Source organism: Sus scrofa, chromosome 8 (assembly GCF_054392235.1).
Source record: "Sus scrofa isolate SSC_HxYL_T2T_F1_AM1 chromosome 8, Sscrofa_HxYL_maternal_Yorkshire_Landrace_v2.0, whole genome shotgun sequence".
Lineage (NCBI taxonomy): Eukaryota > Metazoa > Chordata > Mammalia > Artiodactyla > Suidae > Sus > Sus scrofa.
This window is the reverse complement of record NC_139390.1, coordinates 139,896,042-139,920,903: the sequence shown is the minus strand read 5'-3', so window position 1 is coordinate 139,920,903 and position 24,862 is coordinate 139,896,042. Positions and strand designations below refer to the sequence as shown.

Sequence of the window (24,862 nt, the reverse complement as noted above, 5' to 3'; positions counted from 1 at the left end):
GAGATGGGGCCAATGAAATGGTCACTATATTCTGTGAGTTCTGTTCAGCAGAAATGTTTACGCATTTAATTGCTCCTTAGTAGGTAAGCTGATGACTTCTTTTGGAGGTGCATTTTTGAGGATGAAAGGGAAAAAAAATGGTTCTCTATAGATTTAGGCTGTTACGGTATGGCAGTGGGAAGAAGTATAAGATTGGAGAACTCATTTCCCACTTGGACACCTGTTTCCAAACAGGATGGCATCAAAGCACTCTTGGAGAGATTTAAAAGCAGTTTGTGTTAATGAAAATGTTTGTAGTTGGTGTTCTGGGTTCTCATTTCATTTCGACACTAAATACTTGCATGAACTGGGTCATTCACATACAATCTAGGTGGAGACGGAGGGACTGGGTAGTGGGGTCGTTGGAGCCACCTTTTTGGATTTACCTTTAACGGTGTCTTAAAGATGAACTTGAGCTGGAAATGCATTGCAAGAAAGTATCCTATTTCCTTTGGTGTCTGTCAATGAGAAATAATTCTTGAAGTCATACTGAATTTTTACAAAAATAAACTAGATGGGAACAGCTTCGCAACATGTGATTCAGGACCCGGATATCTCCAACACACTCCCGTGTTGTTAAGGTGATCGGTATCACTTTGATGATCACATAGATTTAATTTCTCGAATTTTATTTAAGAAACGATTCTTCAAACATACAAAAAATTAAGAGAAAATATAGCAAATACCTATGTACCCAACCTTCCGTTTTACCCAAGGGTGGTATTTTGCCATTTTTCCCTCAGAGCTCTTTTGAGGAAATAAAATACAGGGTTACTTTTAAGTCCCTGTTTCTGTCTTCCTGATCCTGTTTCCTCTCCCTCTTTCCCTAGGAGTAAAGAGCCTCCTGGATTTTGTGATTGTCACTCTCACATATGATGGAGAGCACTGTTTCTGAAACCAAGCCCAGTAGACAGTGGCTTTAGCTCTGCCCATCACTTTGTATCTTAGGTCCATAAAATTACATCAGACACCTGCTAGGCTTTTCAGACAACTGAGATCCTGTCATAATTTGTCTTTGGGGGCTTTGGCCACTCATTTTAGCCGCATACACTGCTGCACTGACAAAGTCTCTTTGGAGAAGCCAAAACCCTTCACACACATGCAGCTAAATAGCACTCACCCGTCTCCTGCCCCTCTGCTCCTCACTGATAACAGGCATGTGGTGCTGGGGTCTCAGGCACTTACCACCCGGAAGTGCATGTGTGAGGGGGTGGATGGGAGAGAGGTAAACACCTGTGTCGCAACGCGTTGACCAGTGGGAGATGGGAGCCTGCAAATAAATTCTTCCTTTTCCCCGTGGACTGGGAAGTTGTTTATATAGCTTCTCAGAGGACAGTTTTATGAGATGATTAAACAGTTGTGTTTAGTACCTTGAACTGGTTTTTCCTTCTTCCCTGTCTCAATCTCTTTCCCTTAATTTTTGCTTCATGGGATTGTACGACCTAATAAAGTAGCCGGCCTTTGCCCAAGGCTGTGCATTCTTGGGAGACCAGATGAAAAGAGAGATATTTATCTTGTTCCAGCCACAGTGTTTCGGCACTCTCTGTCCACCTATCATCTAACATTGCCACGTGTTTGGAGCAAAGGTGGTATTTCTCACTGTTGCATCTTGGCTAGAAGTCACTTTGCTCTTCATTGTTTTTCTTTAATTTTTTTTTCTTTTTTTGCCACACTCAGGGGATGTGGAAGTTCTTGAGCCAGGGGTTGAACCCACACCACAGTTGCAACCTGCACCATAGCGGCAGCAACACTGGATGCTTAACTTGCTGCACCACAGGGAACTTCCTGTTTTTCTTTTTTAATTAAAATGTAATTGAGGTATTCCCATTGTGGCTCAGTGGGTTAAGGATCCAGCATTGTCTCCTTGAGAATATGGGTTCCATCCCTGGCCTTGCTCAGTGGGTTAAGGATCTGGCATTGCCACAAGCTATGGCATAGGTTGCAGATGCGTCTTGGGTCTAGTGTTGCCTTGGCTGTGGTGTAGACTGCCACTGCTACTCTGATTTGACTCCTAGCCCAGGGAGTTCCATAGGCTGTTGGTGTGGCTGTAAAAAGAAAAAAAAGTGATATAATTGATGAATAACATTGTATTAGTTTGAGGTATACAGCACGGTGAATAAATATTTTTATACATTACAAAATGATCACTACTCTGATTCTGGTTGCCATCTGTCATCACACAAAATTATCGCAATGTTATTGCCTATATTTCCCATACTGTACATTACAGCTCTGTGACTTATTCATTTTATAACTGGACATTTGTACCTCTTCATATCCACGCTCATCCCATCACTCATCCCCCAACCCTGCAGCAACCACCAGTTTGTTCACTGTATCTGTGATTCTCTTTGTCTTTTATGTGTGCTCATTTTGTCTTGTTTTTTTAGATTCCACACATAAGTGAAATCATACAGTATTTGTTTTTCTGTGTTTGACTTATTTCTCATATCATAAAACCCTTTAGATCCATCCATGTTGTTGCAAATAGCAAGATTTCCTTCTTTTTATGTCTGAGTAACATTCCATTGTGTATATATGCCACATCTTCTTTGTCCACTCATCTACTGATGAACACTTAGATTGGCTTCTGTGGCTTCAGTATGGTAAATAATGCTGCAATGAACATATGGGTGCATTTTACTTTTTCAGTTGGTTACCCAGGAGTAGAATTACAGGATCAAGAGGTAGTTCTATTTTTTATTTTTTGAGGAACCTTCATAGTGTTTTCCGCAGCGGATGTACCAATTTACATTCACACTAATAGTGCACGAGGGTTACCTTTTAGTGGTACTGAATTCTTTTAGCTTTTGCTAGTCTTTAAAGGTCTTGATCTCTTCTTCAAATCTAAACAATAGTCTTCCCAGGTAGAATATTCTTAGTTGTAGGTTTTTTCATTTTATTGTTTTGACCTATCAAGTTTCCATTGAAGTCAGATGATTGTCTTATGCAAGTTTCTTTGTATGTAACTGGGTGTTTTTCTGTCGGTGGTTTTAATATTCTTTCTTTACCTTTCATTTTTGCCTTTTAAGATAATGTGTCTTGGTGTGGACCTCTTTGGGTTGATCTTATTGAGTATTCTCTGTGTTTCCTGGAACTGGATGTCTGTTTCCTTCCATAGGTCAGGGAAATTTTCAGCTATTATTTCTTTAAATAAAATTTTCTGCCCCCTTCTCCCTCTATTCTCCTTCTGGGGATTCCTATAATGCAAATGTTACCATGCTTGAGGTTGTCCCAGAGGTCTCTTAAACTGTCCTCATTTAAAAAAACACTTTTTTCTTTTTTCTGTTCCGCTTGGGTGATTTCCACCACTCTGTTTTCCAGCTTGCTGATGTGTTCCTCTGTGTCATTTAATCTGCTGTTGATTGCTTCTAGTGTATTCTTTATTTCGGTTATATTCTTCAGGTCTGTTTGGTTCTTCTGTGTATTTTCTAACTCCCTGTTAAACTCCTCATTGTGTTCACCCATTCTTCCCCCACGTTCTTTGAGCATATTTGTGGTCATTACCTGAACTCTATCTAGTGTAATGCTCATCTTCACTTCCCTTGGCTCTTCTGGGGTTTTGTCTTGTCCCTTTGTTTGGATCACATGTTTCTGCCTCCTCTTGTTGCCTAATTCTCTGTGTTTATTTCGATTTATTGAGTAGATCAGTTTTAGTTCCTGATGTTGGAGAAATGGCCTTTTGAGGAGATGTCCTGTGGAGCCTAACATGGGTCATGAGAGCTGGATGCTCTTTTGCCCCCTATTGGATGCATGCATCCTTCTTTTTTTGGTGGGCTGACTACTGTGGATGTGCTTGTAGGTGGGGCTGACCCCTGGCCTGATTGGCTCCCAGGCCTGCTTCATGTGGTGGCTACCAGCCTGGCCTACCTAGTTAGGAAGGCCTGAGCAGGCGTCACCTGCTGGTGTGTGGGGCCTGGGCCTGGGCCACCTGACTCCGGTGACTGGAGTGTCCTAGGACTGGTGCTGGCCTGCTGGTATGTGGATAAGTCCCTTGCACTAGTTAGGCTATGCGGAGAACTCCAAAACAGAGCTTGCCAGCAAGAGTATCCTCCTGGAAGAACGCACTGTTACACGTGGCTGCTGCCAGTGTCTGTGTCTCCAGGGGGAATCTCCTTTGCCTCCTATTTCCCTAGGAGATGCTCCAAGATCAGCAAGTGGTTCTTAACCAGGCTCCTTTCAAATTACTCCCTCTGTGCTGGGTCTTGGAGCATGTGAGATGCTGCATGTGCCTTTAAGAGTGAGGTCTCTGTTTCCTGCAGTGCTCTGGCTCTCCTGTGCATAAGCCCTGGTGGCCTTCAATGCCAGATATTGAGGGGGCTTATTCCTCTCAGGCAGGACCCCCGGGCTGGAGATCCCGGTGTGGGGCTCAGAGCACTTGCTGCTTGAGGAAGACCTCTGCAGTTGTCACCATCCTCCGATTCGTGCGTTGCCTCTTGAGGGCGTGTGCATCTCCATTACCTTGTCTCCCACCCCTCCGACCCTTCTTGTTGTGGTTCCTTTTTTGTATTTTTAGTTGTGGTATAATTTTGCTGTGTCCGTAGTGGAGACGAGCTTGGGGTCTTCTTCCTCCGCCATCTTTGCCACATTTCTCTGCACTTTTTCTTGCTGAAAGATACCAGCATTACTTTTATATTCATCCGGAAATCTTTAGCACCAGTTATTCCTGTAGTTCCTATTGCATATAAAGCACAATATGAATAAAGTTTCAGCAGAGAGCTGAACGCAGAAGAGGAACATGATGCATATTAATCCCTTTCCTGTACCTTTTTCTAAAATGTTATTCCCAAACGTCCCAGAACTTGGACAGTGTTTCTTATGCTTTATACCTATTTGTACCACCATAGCTATTTCATGTTGGATTTTTTTTTCCTCTGTCTTTCTCTAAAGACTTTAAACTTGAGGACAGGAATTATATCTCATTCATTTTTGCAAACAGCATAGTAGTTGGCTCACTTGACTCTCAACTAATGACAGTGGAACAGATCTGCCAATTGGTGTGTAGGTAAATAAACAGGCAAAAACATTTTGGGTATTTAATTGCTTTTCTATTGACTTCTTTCCTGAATGTATAAAACTATCAGTATACTGTTAGCAGTTTACTGTTGTGATAGTATGTGTGATTACTGCTGCTGTGTGCAGCTGGTGTGCTCATTGATGTGATAGTTTATCTGGAGTGAGGAATACTCTGCAATAAGTCAAGTAATTGCATACTTCCAATAAGTCAAGACATAACTCATAATGAGGATTCTATAATGTCATGGGACAAGTATCTCATTAGCAGTAAAAGCTATTAATGCCACTGTTCTTAGTGCAAAATTAAAATAGCATCTTTCACTAGAATAGGAAGGGCAAGAATGATGCAATCAGCATTATCTATGGAAAGTTGGTGAATGTTTGGATGTTTAGGGTGAAAAAAAAGCTGCAGTTGAAAATGATTCAAGGTTAAGAATTTGGATAATATAAAAGAATGATTATGTTATTTTATGAGTCAGGGAAATAGGAAAAAAGAAATATGTTTAAGGAAAGTAGATGAGCTTGGATTTTAGCTGCCCTTAATGTTAAGGAGTATCCATTATTTCAAGAATTAATACATTCCTTATACTGAATACCTATTACTGCCAGACATTGTCATAAGCCCTGAGCATACAAGTGATATTGTCTGTCAGGCATCCCCTTAAAGAATTGCATAACATCAGATTTTCAGGTGACTCAAATATATGCGGAATAACCATTCTGCTAGAAGAAATAATATGAATTAAATTTCATATTATGAACTGGCAATGATGGTACGAAATTAAAGAGACGAAATTCAATAAAAATAATCTGTGTGAAAAAAACCTTGGTATCTGTTAATAGTAGGAAGTGGCTACCTCCAGAATCAGCTATAGCAATACAAATGTATAGCAAAACAAGGGGTATAGTACATGCTTGTGAAAGAAAAGATGTATAAATGATAATCCATTGTAAACTTTTCAGATCACATCCAGGGCATTGTGTTCTGCATTTTAAGTGCTAGTCAACCAGATGAGCTTAATTCTATGTCATGTGAAGAAGCATTAAAAGACCTAGTCAGAATTAGGAGAGAAATTGCTTGGCAGTGTTTGGTCTGTCTGCCCACTGCCAATGTCAAAATGGAGGCCATTTGGGTAGAAACACTAGGGAGGAAGACTTGACACATTATAAGATGTCGCAGTCTAATAATGAGTAATCTGGTGTGAGTGAGAGCTGTTCACACCCCAGCCGGGTGAAGGAGAAGGTGTAGACGGCACTCCTGCTAACAGGCACTGGGCTTTATTCATTGTTGCATGGGCTTTACAGGTATGAGTCAACAGCCTAGCAGTATATCATTTATTTGTTCTATATCTCAGAAACAGAAACCAAACATTCAGTATTTTAAAGAATCAACTTAAAGACTTAAACAGAAGGAAGTAGATCTATGCAGTGGCATTGTGCTCCAATTTTCAGGGCATTTTTTGTCAGTTGTGCTGTGGGGTGACATTATCATAGAAGAGGAAAATGAAGAGAATGTTAATTTACAGATTGGTTGGAGAAAATGTTTTGGTTGCATACAGATAAAAAGGTCACCTTTAAAGATTATCCTGTCCTAGGATGTAAAAAAAAAATAGGCTTCTTTGAAGAAGAGAGTCTATTAGAACACAGTGGTTTGTATGTTTTAACTCATTGTATTCCAGTTGAATTTCCAAATGTAAATAATAATTGTTTGTGGGTGGGTGCCACTGAGGTTGCAGTTGTTCCTAATTATTCATTCATATATTCATCCATTTATTTATCAGACATCTACTGAGGTGCTTCTAACGACCAGGAAATAAAAAGTTAACATGTTTTGCCTGCCAAATAACTGAGATTGTAGTGCAGTAGGAAGTAAACAAAAGATTGAACGCCATGTGATGGGTCGTATACTAGGGGCAGTGGTAGCCCTAAAAAGCGTGATCAGCTTTGCCTGTGTGTGTGAGGATGAATTATGGAATTGCTCTTTTTTTTTTTTTTTCTTTTTAGGGCCACACCTGCGGCACATGGAATTTCCCAGGCTAAGGGATGAATCAGGCTATAGCTGCTGGCCTACACCACAGACACAGCAATATGGGATCCGAGCCACATCTGCGACCTATATCATAGCTCACTGCAATGCCGGATCCTTAACCCACTGAGCAGGGCCAGGGATCAAACCCGCATCCTCATGGATGCTAGTCCGGTTTGTTACCACTGAGCCACCATGGGAACTCCCAAAATTGCTCTTGAAGAATGTAATTCAGAGAGAGGATCGAGGGAAGAACCTTTCAGCATAAGAGAACTAACATACCAAGATACAGTACACAACCATCCAAGTGTTTTTCAGGGTTCTGTAAGCAACTCAAAACAGTGATACCTAACAATTATCTCATGCTTATTATGCCCAAGGTAACAATCTAAACATATTACATGTATTATCTAGTCTTCAAAGCAGAGTCTAGAGTAGTTTGGCTCCAAAACCTTCCCCTTTAACTTCCATGTTGCATACTTTTTTAAAGAGCTGGCTTGGGAGTTGATCGATTATTGATTTTGACAGTATGGGAGGTTAGATACCTTAAAACTAAGTGTAAGTAGGAATCTGCGGGCACAGCTTGGTTATTTATATGCTGCTTCTGCGAGGGTAACTTGTTACAAACACTTTGGAAAGAGTTTGCTGTTGTTTTGTAAAATTGCGTTGGTTCAACCCCAGTTCAAACACAACAGTTTCCTTCCTGGATAGAAACTCTTGAACATGTGCTGCCAGACACTAGTGGAAAGGGGGCTCACGATGACACACTTGTGACGGCACACACCAAAAGCAAACACCCGAAGGCTCATCCTCAGCTCATCATCCGTGAGTAACGGGAGCACAGGCAGAAAAGTGCAAGTGGGAAAAGTGCGTCATGGAGAGCATGGCAGTGAAAATGCGTGAGTCACTGTGCCAGTGTGAAGAAACATCAGCAAGATTATACTGGGTAAAAACGATGCATTTCAGCCTACCGAAAGGACACAGTCGTATAAAGTTTGAAATCTGTTAAAATCATATATTGGTTAGAGTTACAGAGATTTGTGGTACAATAAATAAAAGCAAGGGATGATTTTTTTAAACAATTCAAAATAGTGTTTCTTCTAAAGGGAGGACAGAGGGATAGGACAGGTGGAAGTGTATAGGTCCGTGTCACAGTGCAATTCAGTTCGCTGTGTTATTCTTCACAACTTACCATATTTTATAAATATTGTTTTGTATCTACTCAAGGATGACCACGTTTCCTAAGTTTTAAGTCAATATTTTTTTCATATTTTCATATTTCTGAAATTGAGGTACATCTTAAAATTTGAAGTATTCTTAGTGGTTTGCAGAAAATAATGCAGTGCCTTATAATTGACACCATCTTAGAGCTAGTGAAAAATAATATTCTAGGAATAATTATGATAAATGCTCTTCTGTCTCTGTAGAGAATATGTTAGAAAAATGGTAGGATATGAGACTAGAGTGGCAGAGGGGGGCCAGATCATTAGAATAGTGTACGCCACTGCTGAAGTTAAATTCCATAAGAAATTAGAAGCTCTTAAGAGTTTTATTGAGGAAAATAACGAGACCGTTGTATACAAATTTGGGGGATTTAATTATGGTATTGTCTTAAACTGATTCTTTTTCCCTCCTGCTTCAAGTTTTAAGCAATAGTTATTATCCTAAAATACAGTGAACATGAGTAACAATGAATACAACAACCTAGGTTTTTAAAAATAATATGGATTCCACGTGATGCAAATTGGTGTCCCCTCCCTCCTTTCTGGGGTAGGATCAGAGGAGGCCTGTGAAAATTTAAGACTTTCGCCATTGCCCAGTGGTAATGCGGCCGTCTCCGTCCCACTGTCAGTGTAGACCAAATGGAGTGTTGGAACTCCCATCCTGTCCAGCAGCAATGAAGGGCCCTCCTCCTCCCATTAATGTCAGCTAGGCTGAGCGAGAACCTGGATTTCTGCCTCTACCTGGTGATGCCAAGGCAGTGACTCTCCTTCCCCCCAGGGAGAGATTTTATGTCCCTAGGTACATAATCAGAGGCTATTTCTCTTATTTTACATTACTCGGCTGGTGTTGTAAATATAGATTATCAGCCACAGGAGAGTCCAACTGAGAGTGTACAGGTAACGATACATAAATTTGTTACCACTGTCTGAAAATAACTGAAAATATGTATTTAGTAGTCAAATGGGACAGGAGTGTCACATCTTATAAAACAGGTAATTATATTCTATGTCCCCAAAATCGATCGTAATTTTTTTTCTCCAAAGTTGCAAAATAAGTAGAGAGAAACGTGTCTTTGGATAGCGAGTGTGTGTGTATATATATATATATATATATATATATACTGCTAAATTATCAATTTGTAGTTTAAGGTCATTTTTAACAAAACAAGTGAAAAAACTGATTTCTTAAAGGTGGAGTTAATATTATGCAGCTGTCGAAAATGAAATAATGCCATTTGCATCAACATGGATGGACCTAGAGATGAGCATATAAATGAAGTCAGAGAAAGAGAAATATCATATGATATCACCTATATGTGGATTCTAAAAAAATGATACAAATGAACTTATTTATAAAATGGAAACCGACTCATAGACATGGAGAACAAATTTATGGTTACCAAAGCGGAAGTCGGGGAGGGATAAGTTGGAAGTATGGGATTAACAGCTGATACTACCATAAGTAAAGCAGATACACAACGAGAATATACTATATAGCACAGGAAACTATATTCGGTATCTTATAATAAACTATAATGAAAATAATAAAGAATATAGATATATACATGTGGATGTATAATGAAATCATTTTGCTGTACACCTGAAACCAACACAATGTTGCAAATCAAATATACTTCAATTAAAAAAAGGTGAAATTAATTTTAAATTTCTTATATTAACATGGGTATTTTCCTGCTTAGATGAGATTTGACCAAAGAGTGCTTGGGTTTTTAAAAATGCAACGTAAGTCAACGCAGTGATTCATTTTGTGCTTTACATATAAAGTGTTTATTAAAAATACCCACACATTTGGAATTCCCGTTGTGGCTCAGTGGTTAACGAACCCTACTAGTACCCAGGGTTTGATCCCTGGCCTTGCTCAGTGGGTTAAGGATCCATTGTTTCCGTGAGTTGTGTCGGTCGCAGGCACAGCTCGGATCTTGTGTTGCTGTTGGCTGCGGTGTAGGCCAGCAGCTACAGCTCCAATTCCATCCCTAGCCTGGGAACCTCCATATGCCATGGGTGTGGCCCTAAAAAGACAAAAGGCAAAAGAAAAAGATATCCACATATTTTTATTGCCTATCTTGAGTTAAAAACAGTGCTTGTTGGTGCTAGGGAGGGGGGGTTGTATGTTACAGCATTGCTCCCTTGATTGCTAAGTGCAGAAGAGGCAAACCGGTGATGTTTTTAAGCTTTGTCTATGGTCCTGCCTTAGTCTGTTATCTTTTGGTTACCTGGACATTTGGTCTCCTGGTGTGGCCACACTCTGGGTAGTTCACACTCTTAACCATTAAAAGTACTGGTCCCACGCCCTAACTTACCTGGTTGCTTTCCTCATTATCGAAAATGGCAGCCAGTTATGGGGATCAACAAACCTTTCTATGCTGCCACAGTATTACATATATTTTTCAAGTCACTTTTGGAAAGGAAAATTTAAACCCATGGAGTAATGGCAACCTAGAAATTTCAAGTGTTGTGGAAGACATATGTTGATGATTCCATGTGGCTTTGCTGACATCGTCCTCAGTGGATCGCTGCCTACGTTGTCACAGGGTTCAATCTATATGTGACAAATGAAATGTTTGTTCTACTAGATTTTTACTGAAACAATTAAGGCCACAATCCTGAAATTTAAAAGTAATATGTTAAATTGATGACATGTTCATTCTTTTTTTGCCATTCTAGGTGCAAAGTTCTAAGTGTGGTAAATATATTACAAGCAGATACGCATGTAAGATAGATTATGCTTTAAAATTAGACCTTAGGCTTTGTGGAATATTCATTAGCACGCTGGAAATTTTTAAAAATCAGAATTCTTTAAAATTTTGGAATAATTCAGGTATTACTTTCCTGGGGTTTTGAACATTCATTTACTTATAAATTCAGGCACATTCCTTGAATTCCTATTGTGTTGGAAACTCTGAGTTAGTCTAGGTTGCTTGGAAATTTTTATGAAGAGAAAAAAATCTAGCTGATCGTTTGGGATTGTTGAGTGGTAACCAGACATTACACGAATCTTGTGCAACCTATTTATTCTTGAAATGACAAAACAAAACAAAATAAGCACTCACACACGACAACAGCAATAGCAGCAGCACAAGCATCAGCACGGATTTCGGTCAGGGTATAGCCGTCAGGCCTCTGGCCGCTGCCCACCCCTGCTGCACTGCCTCCTCATTGACGAGATTACCGTCTGTACCTTCTTGAAGTTGGTTTTCTCCATGTGTTCAACCTGTTGCTCCCCAGCTCTGCAAGGCGATGGCAAATTTGCATTTAACCACTCCCTGGAGAGCGTTTGTTTTTTTCACGTGTCAAGTCAATGGTTTCATTTTATTAGTAAAACAGCATGGAGTACCTCTCCACTACACCAAAGTGTTCACTCCATTTTATTTATTATTATTATTTATTGTTTACATCTATTTCTCTTCGGAAGTGGACTTCGTATTTTTAACCTGGAACACTGTGAAGGATTTCAACTTCGTAGATGCTTGCAACTGTGGTATACGACTTCTTATTTTCCATGTCACGTTGTATAAAACAGAAATCGCCAAGGAAATTTACTTTCTTCTCTGTCTAATTAAAATGAAAGTCAAAGACCATGAATATATATATGTCTAGACAAATATGTTATCTAATTTAGAATAAAATTAGCCTAAGAAATATAAAAATAGTGCCGAGTTTACAATACCTTCCTGTAGCTGCCAACGATATACTTTTAAAATTTGTTTTCCTTGCGGTGTTGCTGCTGCTCCAGTGACCCTTCACTTAGAGTCAGTTCAGAACTTTCATAGATGTGAAGAGAGCTGTGTTCCAGGGCAGACTGTTTTAGTTCTGCTCACCGTCCACACAGAGTATTAATAGTGATCCGTAGTTATTTTAGTATTGGCTGTGTGGTGTTACTTAATCTAAGGCGTTAGTCACGAACTGGTGTCCCTCAGGCAGCAAACCATTTTATTTTGCCAACCCACGATTTTATTTTTATTTTTGTTCAGTTTGTGTGCTTTTAGGTGAACAAGCACTTTTCAATTTTGCTGTAGACCGCAGTGAACCTTTTTCTCTATAGCCTGTTCATTTTAAATGCCTATTCCTAGCTGGCATTTAGTGGCATGTTAGTTGATCACATTGGCTGTATATTTGCTCACAAGAAGAGGGATAAGTGGCAAAAATTGAAAGTGGCATGTAAGTAGAGCATGAATATAGGATGAATCATTTCACAGCAGAAACAGAACAAGAATTACCATCTATTTTTTTTGGTGAAAAGAGCTGGGTGGGCTTATGCAACTGATAATAGGAAAACTGATTGACAAAATTGAAAATCTTTGATCGAGAAGCGAGAGGATCAGCATCAAAGTTGAATGTTTGTTAGTTTAATGTATGTTCAGAAGATGTCTAGGAGTTTGTTGGAAGAACTGAAATCCAAGCATGGTGAGAGTGAGGTTGATGAGATTATTGCTGTAAGCTACGGATAGTTCTACAGTTTCTGGGCTTATGTGAAACTGCCTTAACATCAAAGTAAAGAGAGAGGCTGCAACGGCTGATAACGTAATTTCTTAGAAGAAGGAAAGTTCTTTATCCAGTAAAGATGAAATTGTTCTATTTTGGGGGAAAAGATGGCAAAATAATTTATATAATCAGGTAGAGAATAGTATGAAGGATTTTAAAACTTTGAAGGACCCGTGCAAACTTCTACTGGAAGAATGCATCCTGGGATTGCAAATTTAGGCCTCCTTTATTTTAAACAGCTTTTCAAATCAGGATTATTTCATAGTTCACAGAGTTTAAGTGCAGGCAGTTGGACGAATAGAAGATTCATCCATTGCTAGAGCCCTAATGTTATCATATATGAAAGCAAAAATGAACATCTGTAACTTACTTCTTAAGGGTGATATAGTTATGCTTTCAGTATAGGTTAAATTTCATTTTTTATTTTTAAAATTGTGATTCACCACGTGTAACATGACAATTACCATTTTAACTATGCTTAAGTGTACAATTCTGTGGCATCAAGTCCATTCATCTAGTTGGGCAGCGATGCCACCATCCATTTGCAGAACGTTTTCATCTTCCCCAACTGAAACTCTGTACCCACTGCACCTGACTCCTTATTCTTTTTTTTTTTTTTTGTTGTTGTTGTTGTTGTTGTTGTTGCTATTTCTTGGGCCGGTCCCGCGGCATATGGAGGTTCCCAGGCTAGGGGTTGAATCTGAGCTGTAGCCACCAGCCTACGCCAGAGCCACAGCAACGCGGGATCCGAGCCGCGTCTGCAACCTACACCACAGCTCACGGCAACGCCGGATCGTTAACCCACTGAGCCAGGGCAGGGACCGAACCCGCAACCTCATGGTTCCTAGTCGGATTCGTTAACCACTGCGCCACGACGGGAACTCCCTGACTCCTTATTCTTGCATCCCTTTGGCCCCTGGCAACCGCCGCTTTACTTTCTGTCGTTATGAATTCGACTATTCTAGGTACCTCCTGTAAGTGGACTCATATGGTGTTTGTGCTTTTGTAACTGCTTACTTGATTTAGCATGAGGTGCTCAAGGTTCATCCGTATTGTAGCGTTTGTTGGGATCTCCTTCCTTTTAAAGACTGGGTCATACTGAATTGTATGTATTTGCTCATCTTTTGATGAGCAGTAGCCTTTCTTCCACTGTTTTGGCTATTGTGAATAATTCTTTTTTATTTTTTATTATTTTATTTTATTTTTAAAATAAATTTTAGTGGAGTATATGTAGTTGACTTAGAAAGTGTTAGTTTCAGGTGTGCGACAAAGAAAATCAGTTATACATATACATATAGCCGTTCCTTTTCAGATTCTTTTCCTGTATATGTTATACACAGTACTGAGTAGATTAGCTCTGTGCTGTACAATAGGTCCTTGTTACCTAACTATTTCATGTATAGTAGTGTGTGCATGTCCATCCCAAGCCCCTAATTTATCCCTCCCACCCCCCAGAAAGACAAATAGCATAGGAGATCACCAATAGGTGGAATCGAACAAAAAAATGATACAAAAGAACTTACAAAACAAATGATTCTGCTATGAACATGGTGTACAAATATCTATTTGAGTTTCTGCTTTCAATTCTTTTAAGTATGTAATACCCACAAGTGAGTTGCTGTTTTCAAGTTTTCGAGGAATGACCATATCATTTTCTACGGTGGCTGCACCATTTTACATTCCTACCAGCAATGCAAAATTTCTGCACTTCCTTGACAAACATTTTATTTGCTTTATTTTTAAAAAAATTATAGCTGTCGTAGTGTGTATGATATCTCCTTTTGGTTTTGATTTGCATTTCCCTAATATTATTGGTGATGTTAAACTTTTTCTCATGTATTTATTGTTCGTTTGCCTGTGTTCTTTGAAGAAAAGTCTATTTAAGTCCTTTGCAATTTTTTGAATTGTCTATTGTTGCTGAATTGCAGGAATTCTTCATATATTCTCGATACTTATCCCTTATCAGATATCTTATTCACAAATACTTTGTCCAGTTCTGTTGACTGCCTGTTCACTCTGTTGATTGTGATATTTTTTGGTGCACAAAAGTTTATAATTTTGATGTAGTCGATTTACCTATTTTTTTGTGTGTGGGGGGGCTGTGCCTTTGGTGTTATCTGCAAGGAGTTATTATTATTTTTTGTCTTTTGTCTTTTTAGTGCTGCTCCCACGGCATATGGAGGTTCCCAGGCTAGGGGTCAAATCAGAGCTGTAGCTGCTGGCCTACACCACAGCCACAGCAATGCCAGATCCGAGCCGAGTCTGTGACCTACACCACAGCTCAGGGCAATGCCAGATCCTTAACCCACTGAGCGAGGCCAGGGATCGAACCTGTCAGATTCGTTTCCTCTGAACCACGTCAGGAACTGCTATGAGCAAGAAATTATTGTCACATCTAATGTTATGAAGATTTTCTTAATTCTCTTCTTAGAGTTTTATCATTTTATTTCTTTAGGTCTTTGATTCATTTTGAGTTGATTTTTATGTAGGCTGTAAGGTCAGCATTCAAGTTCATTTTTTTTTGCATGTGTATATCTAGTTTTTCCAATAGCTACTAAATAGTTCTCACTCATTTTTAATGGAAAATTCAGATTTTCATCATGATATTTGGTCTATAATTAATATTTGCTTTTGTTCACCACTTTTTTCCTATTAGTTTAATGTGAAAAGAGCTTAGCATCTCTACTGTAGAAACGTCTGGATGGACATACCCAGAGATACACAGACACATTCATGTCAATAAACCATACACCGCGTGAGTTGTGCTTGCGTGAGACCCCATTAGGCTGCTCGAGAAAACTGTAGTAAATAAGGCATCGTGAGACATTACAGGTGCCCCTGGATTTTAGATCAAAGCCTTTCACAACATCTTGAAGAAAAGTAACTTCCTTGCCATATGGTTTAATTTTTACTATATATTTTTGTGCTTATCAGAGAAAATTATTATTTAGTCAATCACAATATTTTTAGGTTTTTAAAGTGGTGGTGGGCCATGTGTAGTGTAATAGCATAAGTCCAAACACCACTAACTCTGATGCACACATGTTATACTTAATATATAATTTATTTAAAGTAAATTCGTGATAGTTATACCTTGTGACAGTGTTTCTTTAATAATTTCACTTATACTTTTGAGTAAAATTTTTATCATGAGAACATTAGTTATGGATAAATATTTTGATTGTTTAGGTATTCTGTAAATATTTTACAAATGTAAACTTCTAGTAAGCAACTTCGGGTCAAATCTGATCAGATTTACTACTGTTTTGGTTCCTTATGGAAGATAAGTTACTAGACTTACTCATTTAAAACATTTTTGTTTGCTAGGATTTTTATAGTTAAAAATACATAAAACATTTAAATAATTTAATAGAAAAAAAATACCAAGTCGTATAAAAGAAGGTTTCTCTTCTGACTTCTGACTTTATAAATTATGAGTAATATATTCTTATTTCAAGAGAGATAAACTATCAATTTTGAATGTAAAGGGCTGAAAAAATTTGTAAATGAAGAATGTGATATGTATCGACATTTATTTGAAGTCAAATTTTGAAAAATAGAAATAGCTTATATAATGTCATATTGTATTTTGGGCTTTGTGTCATATCCTTCCACTTATGTAATGTTTAAAATGACTTGTGAGTAATCAAATATTAGGAAGAATATTAATCAATCAAGGGAATTAAACCATTCAAGTACATTTACCTTGAATATTTGGGTTGAAAAATCAAACCAACTTATGAGTTCGGAAAAAAAAAATTAATGAAAATATCTTGCAGAATTTTCGCTGGCATCTGCTAGCAGCCTTTGGATTCCCTTTATTTTTAGCAGCTACTTGCTGTGATCCTTCATTTAAAAATTATGCTCTTGATTATTTAGAGCAGAATAGAGTATTTGGTTGCTTTTAATAGGAATAGTACTCCCTATTTGCCAAGTTTCAGTTACATTTCTTTATTATTGCTTAACTCATTAAAACATATCTAGTGAATGTTTGTTTTTTTTTGTTGTTGTTGTTCCTACAAAGGATATTGAATTGTAACAACTTCTAAACAAAGTTTTAAGATCATAAAAAAATCCAAAAATAAAACTTCTCACTAAGTTGTAAGCTACCAGTAGACTATGTTTAGCATAAGCACTTAATTAGTCAAACATTTATATGCCAGACACTGTAAGTATTTGGTATTTAATGGTGAGACACTTGGAACTTAATGAATGAAGATAAGAAAGCAGGCAATAAAACATATTGTAATGTTATTAAGGCTCGTTAAAAAGTTTTTGCAGATGTCTCACAGTTTCTTTCTTTCTTATTTTAAATTTTTTTCTTTTTATGGCCACGCTTGTGGCATATGGAAGTTCTCAGGCAAGGGGCTGAATAAGAGCTACAGCCGTCAGCCTACACCATAGCCACAGCAACACTGGAACTGAGCTACATCGGAGACCTATGCTGCAGCTTGCAGCAACACCAGATCCTTAACCTACTGAGTGAGGCCAGGGAGCGAACCCATATCCTCATGAATACTTGTTGGGTTCTTAACCTGCTGAGTCACAGTCGGAACTCCCTCCTAGCTTCTTAGTGTTTGACCAAAAACATATCCCCACACTCATACATGTACTGAATGGCGAAGAAAAAAAAATTTTTTTTTTTGTCTTTTGTTCTTTTAGGGCCGCACCCACAGCACATGGAGGTTCCCAGACTAGGGGTCAAATCGGAGCTGTAGCCACTGGCCTTCACCACAGCTCATGGCAGCGCTGGATCCTTAACCCAAAACCTCATGGCTCCTAGCTAGATTCATTTCCACTGCACCACAACGGGAACTCCAAGGAAAAATTTTTTGCTAAAAAAATTAAAGTTCATAAGGAAACTTATGTTGTTTTTAATGAGATGACATGTCCGTCCTTGACTGAATCCTTAAGAGCTGAAGTTGGCTATTTGTAAAGTGGTCAGAATAAGGACATCAATTTTGTGATGTGATAGAAGGTTTCTGTATTTCTTTAGGATATTGGTTTTAGCTAGTTTCAACAGTTTTCTTTTTGTACCTTTCGAGAATATAAAGAAAATTAAAATGGAGTGTTGGAAATTCCTTATGCTTTCTCGTAATTACATAGCCAATCTAGGTTCACAGTTTAAAGAACGAGTCTAAGAATAAGTCAAGGATCAGTTTGTTTAGTTTTCTTCAAAATAGGGAGAGTTTTTGATCGATTACTCCAGGACTTCATGTTAAAAGATAAAGCCAGATAACCTAACAGCAAAACAAACATATAACAAAAAAATCTCCATCCTAGAAAATAATTCAATTGATTGAAAGAGAAGAAATATTAGCATTTAAAAAATTCAGGGCAATGAAAGAATGCACCAGTGCTTTAGGATCTCAAAACTGGGGCAACAAGATAGAAATCTGGATTATAAATCTTAAAAAGATTATGAAATCTGCTTTAGAAATTACACAGTTTTTGGCTGTGCTACAGGAAAACAGTGTGATCCCGTTATCCCGCAGCTGAATCAGTTATAAAATAAAGATAGTGCCCACTGCGACTGCTAAGAAGTGAAAATAAATAGTCCAGCCAGTTTTTCGTCTAAGTAAAGCACTACCTTAATGATGGGGGAATTTTCCTGTTTTTTTGTTTCGTCTTTGCTTATTCTGTACTACTCATCTTGTGATTGTTTTGCCATTTGCGATTGATTATATTAGGACGGTCACTAATAAAGAGAAATAGATCCTTAAAATATATTTTTTCTTTTTCTATCTGTTGTCGTGTAGATTATCAAAAAGCATCGATCAAGTGAGATTTGAGGTTGTCGGTTGAAAGCAGCAGCCTAGGGCTGTTCCTTGGAGCTGGACAAAGGGCAGGGTCAGAGGGAACTGGCCCAAGGTAGAGCAGATCCCAGGTTAGACGCTACCTACTTTTTCATGATGTACTGATTTGGAAATTTATGTATTCAGTGTATTTCATTTTAGTGCTTATTATTACTTCATAACATCTACCGGTAACAAATTAAAAATTAAGAACTCTACCCGTCTTCCAAAAAATATAAGAAGATTGTTTTAACTGTGAATTTTCATCTTCTGAGTTTCTCCTTTCTTTTCTCTTCTTTTCTTTTTCGGCGGCATGTCCTAGTTCCTGGGCCAGGGATAGAACCTGCACCAGGCAGTGACTGGGGTCACTGCAGTGACAATGCCGGATCCTTAAAGTGCTGCAATACAGGAGACCTCCAAGCCTCCGTTCTTTAACTTCAGTGCTGCTGTTGTTGTTTATTTTCATTGCATCTTGTTTTCTGACCCCTGTGATCGGTGATAATTATTACTGTTTTAACAATTAATATTTATTTAAATTTCCATCAGATGTAGCAGTTTTGTTTATTTAGTCTTGGTCCTTGTATCCCAAGCCTGCCTTCTTGGTTCAGTTTTCTTACTGCTGAGTTGCATACTTAGTAGTTATATCAGCAAAAGTCTGTGAGTGGCACATATTTAAGACTTATTGTGCAGGAAAATATGTAAATTTCTTTATTACTTGTGAATAATAGCTGAGCTGGATATAGGTTAACAGTGATTTTTTTCCTCAGCCCTTTGAAATTGTCTCCTGGCAAATATTAGTGCTTATGGTTTGCTATCAATATAGTTGTTCTTTTGTACATCATAAATTGTCTTTTTCTCCCAGATATTTTGTAAAACATCCTCTTTGTTTTGATATTTTACATTTCACTAGATGTATGTTTATCCTACGTGGGACTTGTTATGCTTCTTCAGTGTGAGAATAACATATTTCTTTAATTCAGGAATTTTTCAGGTTTTTTAAAATGTAATTTTTTGCCACACTTTATTCTCTATTTTTTATTTCAACTTTTATTTATTTTTTAATTGATGTTTAATTTCGTTGATGTACACTGTTTCGAGTGTACACCAAGGTGATTCTATTATGCATATATTCTTTATCCTCTCCTCATTAGAAATTCCTGTTGTATGTATCTCAGAGCTACTCATCTATCATCCAGGCTACTCAGATAGTCTGTCACATTTTTCATCTGTTTACCTCTATTTTGTATTTTGGGTCGTTACTTTAAATCCATTTAAATTCCCTAATTTCCCCCCCATTTGTTTCTAGTAACCTCTTCAACCTATCCATTGAATTATTTAGTTTGATGATGCTAATTTTTGCTTCTAGTTTAAAAGTGTTTTTCAAATCGATTGTTTTTCCTACCTCGGTGTTCTCACCTCAGGGCTTCTATTTCTCTCTTTTCTAGAGTCCTCTATTCAGTTTTGGAGGGCACATGCCCTTGTTGCTTTAGGTGACTCCTTCAAAGAGTTTTATTTTGTTGTGTGGTTTGTAATCTTGTAAGGTAGGTGTCGTAGGAAACTGTTTTTCCTGAGAATCGAGAGTATTTTGCGCCATGGAAGTATGCCAGCAGCTGTCTCAGTCTTGTCTCCGTAGAGGTGCCAAGAGCATTGTAGCCAAGTTCATTCCGACGTCTCACTGACACTTAACATTCCATCTCAACAACAGCAACAACAGCAACAAAAAAACTGTGTCATCTCCTCTACTCCGAACTCGCTTCTCCTGTTGTGTATCCCCTTTGTCCATCAAGGTACTGCCTTAGTTTGCTAGGGCTGCTCGTAACCAATATCACAGATTGGGTGGGTCAAGGCCCAGAAGTTTATTTTCTCTCAGCTCCGGAGATCAGAAGTCCTAAATCAGTGTCTCAGCAGAGTTGCTTCTTGTGAGGTCTTTCTCCCCAGCCTGCCGATGGCCGTCCTCCCCTTTTGTCTCCACTAGGTCTTCCCTCTGCCGGACTCTGTCCTCATCTCTTCTCCTCATGAGTCATTTTGGACTAGGGCTCCCCCTAAAGACCTCATTTTAACTTAATTACCTCTCTGAAGGCCTTATCTCCAAAGACAGCACCTGCTGAGGTTCTAGGAGTTAGAAATTCAACATATAAATTTTTTGGTGGAGGGATGCAATTCAGGCCACAAAAGGTACCAGGCAGTTACCCACCCAAGCCGGAGTCCTTCAGCATCCTCTGTTTACACTCTTCCTTCAAGGAGGCACCACTGATTCTATTTCCGAAGGTTCTTTCCACTCCTAAGAGTCGTCACTGTCACTTCCCATCTTTCGGCCATCATGTTTTTTTTCCCCTGGATAATAGTAACAATTTCTTTCTCCTTAATATTGCATTCTTCTACTCTTTCTTCCATGCAAGAGATAGAGTAATTTTTAAAAAATGTAATAACTTAGGATTATAGCTTTGTCTAACCCTGCTGAAAGCCCTTCAGAAGCCCTAAATCTTTGTCATGGTTAAGGAAGCTTTGATTTGAATGGTGTCTACGTGTATTTCCAGTCTCATTTTTTGTCTTATGCTTTTTTAAAAAACAAGTTTTATTGAAGTCCAGTTGATTTGCGAGGTTCTGATACTTTCTGTTGGAGAACAGAGTGATTCAGTTATACATGTACACATGCGTCTTACACTCTTTACTAAACCACTTTCAGTTCCCTGCCCAAGACATAGTCTTTCCAGCCTCTGGCCATTTACATCTTATTCTTTAAACTTGCTGCAGTCTCCTCCCCCACTTTCACCTCACGTTTGATAATTCCTACTTATCTTTTAGATTTTGGCATACAAATTTTTTTTTCTTCTTTTTTTTTAAATTTATTTTTTATTGTTATTTCCCCCAACACACTTTTTTTTTTCCCACTGTATAGCATGGGGACCAAGTTACACATACATGTATACATAATTTTTTCTCCCATTGTTGTGCTGTGGTGTAAGTTTCCAGACATAGTTCTCAGTGCTCCACAGCAGGATCTCATTGTTAGTCCATTCCAAAAGGAATAGTTTGCATCTATTAATCCCAAGCTCCCAATCCCTCCCACTCTCTCCCCCTCCCCCTGGGGTAACCATGAGTCTATTCTCCAAGTCCATGAGTTTCTTTTCTGTGGAAAGGTTCATTTGTGCTGTATATTAGATACCAGATATGAGAGATATCATATGGTATTTGTCTTTCTCCTTCTGACTTACTTCACTCAGTATGAGAGTAGTTCCATCCATGTTGATGCAAATGGCATTACTTCATTCTTTTTTATGGTTGAGTAGTATTCCATTATGTATATATACCACATCTTCTTAATCCAATCATCTGTTGATGGACATTTAGGTTGCTTCTGTGTTTTTGGCTGTTGTGAATAGTGCTGCAATGAACATGCGTGTGCATGTGTCTTTTTTAAGGAAAGTTTTGTCCAGATATATGCCCAAGAGTGGGACTGCTGGATCATATGGTAGTTCTATGTATAGATTTCTAAGGTACCTCCATACTGTTCTCCATAGTGGCTGAACCAGCTTACATTCCCACCAACAGTGCAGGAGGGTTCCCTTTTCTCCACAGCCCCTTCACCACTTGTTATTTGTGGACTTATTAATGATGGCCATTCTGACTGGCGTGAGGTGGTATCTCATAGTTTTGATTTGCATTTCTTTAATAATCAGTGATATTGAGCATTTTTGCATGCTTGTTGGCCATCTGTACATCTTCCTTGGAAAAATGTCTATTCAGGTCTTTTGCCCATCTTTCAATTGGGTTGTTGTCTTTTTTGGTGTTGAGTTGTAAAAGTTGCTTATATATTCTAGAGATTAAGCCCTTGCCAGTTGCCTCATTTGAAACTATTTTCTCCCATTCTGTAAGTTGTCTTTTTGTTTTCTTTTTGGTTTCCTTTGCTGTGCAAAAGCCTGTCAGTTTGATTAGGTCCCATTGGTCTATTTTTGCTTTTATTTCTGTTGCTTTGGGAGACTGACCTGAGAAAATATTTGTAACGTTGATGTCAGAGAATGTTTTGCCTATGTTCTCTTCCAGAAGTTTGATGGTGTCTTGTCTTATATTTAAGTCTTTCAGCCATTTGGAGTTTATTTTGGTGCATGGTGTGAGGCTGTGTTCTAGTTTCATTGATTTGCATGCAGCTGTCCAGGTTTCCCAGCCATGCTTGCTGAAAAGACTGTTTTTTCCCCCATTTTATGCTCTTGCCTCCTTTGTCAAAGATTAATTGACCATAGCTGTCAGGGTTTATTTCTGGGTTCTCTGTTCTGTTCCATTGGTCTGTTTGTCTGTTTTGATACCAGTACCACACTGTCTGGATGACTGTGGCTTTGTAATATTGCCTGAGGTCTGGGAGAGTTAGGCCTCCTGCTTGATTTTTGTTCCTCAGGATTGCTTTGGCAATTCTGGTTTTTTTAATGGTTCCATATAAATTTTCCCTCCCTCCCTCTCTCTCTCTCTCTCTCTTTTTCTTTCTTTCTTTCTTGTCTTTTTGCCTTTTCTAGGGCCACTCCCGCAGCATATGGAGGTTCCCAGGCTAGGGGTCAAATCGGAGCTGTAGCCACTGGCCTATGCCACAGCCACAGCAACGTGGGGATGCGAGCCATGTCTGCAACCTACACCACAGCTCACAGCAATGCCAGATCCTTAACCCACTGAACAAAGCCAGGGATCCAACCCGCTACCTCGTGGTTCCTAGTCGGATTCGTTAACCACTGAGCCACGACGGGAACTCCTGTATTTCTTTTCTAAAGTTTCATTGTTAGTATACAGAAATTCTACTGATTTCTGAATGTTAGTCTTATATCTTGCTACTTTGCTGAATTTGTTGATCAGTTCAAGTAGTTTTTGGGTTGAGTTCTTAGGGTTTTCTATGTATAGTATCATGTCATCTGCATACAGTGACAGTTTTATCTCTTCTCTTCCCATTTGGATGCTTTTTCTTTCTTTTGTTTGTCCTATTGCTGTGGCTAGGACTTCCAATACTATGTTGAATAGAGGTGTTGACAGGGAATGAGCATCCCTGTCTTGTTCCAGAGTTGAGTGAGAAGGCTTTCAGTTTTTCTCCATTGAGTATTATATTTGCTGTGGGTTTGTCATAAATTGTTTTGATTATGTTAAGGAATATTCCCTCTATACCCACTTTGGTGAGAGTTTTTATCCTAAATGGATGTTGGACTTTGTCAAATGCTTTTTCTGCATCTATTGAGATGATCATGTGGTTTTTGACTTTTCTTTTGTTAATGTGGTGTATGACGTTGATTGATTTGCCTATGTTGAACCATCCTTGTGAACCTGGGATGAATCCCACCTGGTCGTGGTGTATGATCTTTTTGATATGTTGTTGGATTCAGTTGGCTAAAATTTTGTTGAGAATTTTTGCGTCTATTTTCGTCAAAGATATTGGCCTATAGTTTTCTTGTGTGGTGCTATCTGTGTCTCTTTTTGGAATGAGGGTGATGATGGCTTCATAGAATGTCTTTGGGAGTGTTCCTTTTACCACTGTGTAAGTCAGGCGAAGGGCTCCTTAAATTGTCTTCCCATCGTAGTACAGGACACACCATGGTACAGTTATTTATTTACTGGCCATATCCCCTTCTATTCTGGAAGCTCCATAGATCAGGGGTTATGTGTATGTATTTCACAGTTGTGTCGGTAGTGCCCAACCCATAGTAGGCACTTAGTAAATACTGACACTTGGCATGCCCCATATCATTTTTTGAAGTACTGGCTTGAATAGTACCTTATTTTCCTGACCATGCTATTTAAAAATTCAACCCTACTGTCCTTTCATACTTTATTTTATAAGTATGCCTATCTGATTTTATATCTAGAGGTTGATTGATTATCTTTCTCCCCCCACCCCTGTCTCTTCAAATGTAGAGCTTGTACTGTAGACTAAGCACACATGAGAACTGAAAGGTCTACTTAGGTTTTTATTTTTGATGACTGAATAAATTTTATACAAATTAACTTGGGGCTTCATACACTTCACACCTTGGTACCTTCCATAAGACATGTTTGCATCACTGTACCACCTCTTTCCCTGCACCTCTGTGTCACGATGCTGGATGAGTTGGCACAGTGAATGATGGGAGCATTCTGGAAGCATCCATACACTGGGCAGCCAGCAATAACTCAGCAATACACAGGCACGACTGTGACACTCACTGTATATCCTGCCATACCTAAACAAAGCCTGTCTCCAAATTTCTCCTTAACTTCATCCCCTCAAATGCCTGTGACCACTCCAGTGC

The 24,862-nt window shown here is 38.7% G+C and overlaps 1 protein-coding gene across 25 annotated transcripts in view; it reads left to right on the top strand.

Annotated features, from left to right (window-relative positions):
- ARHGAP24 (Rho GTPase activating protein 24) overlaps positions 1 to 24,862 on the top strand; it is an 826,886-nt gene that overhangs the window by 96,970 nt on the left and 705,054 nt on the right. For 3 of the 25 annotated variants that reach the window (XM_084973619.1, XM_084973627.1, XM_084973638.1), the window contains one exon: positions 18,567 to 18,694. The exons of the other annotated variants lie outside the window; for them this stretch is intronic. The gene's annotated coding sequence lies outside the window, so the exon portion shown is untranslated. Of the gene's footprint in view, positions 1 to 18,566; positions 18,695 to 24,862 lie in introns of those variants that run through there. 25 annotated transcript variants of the gene reach the window in all.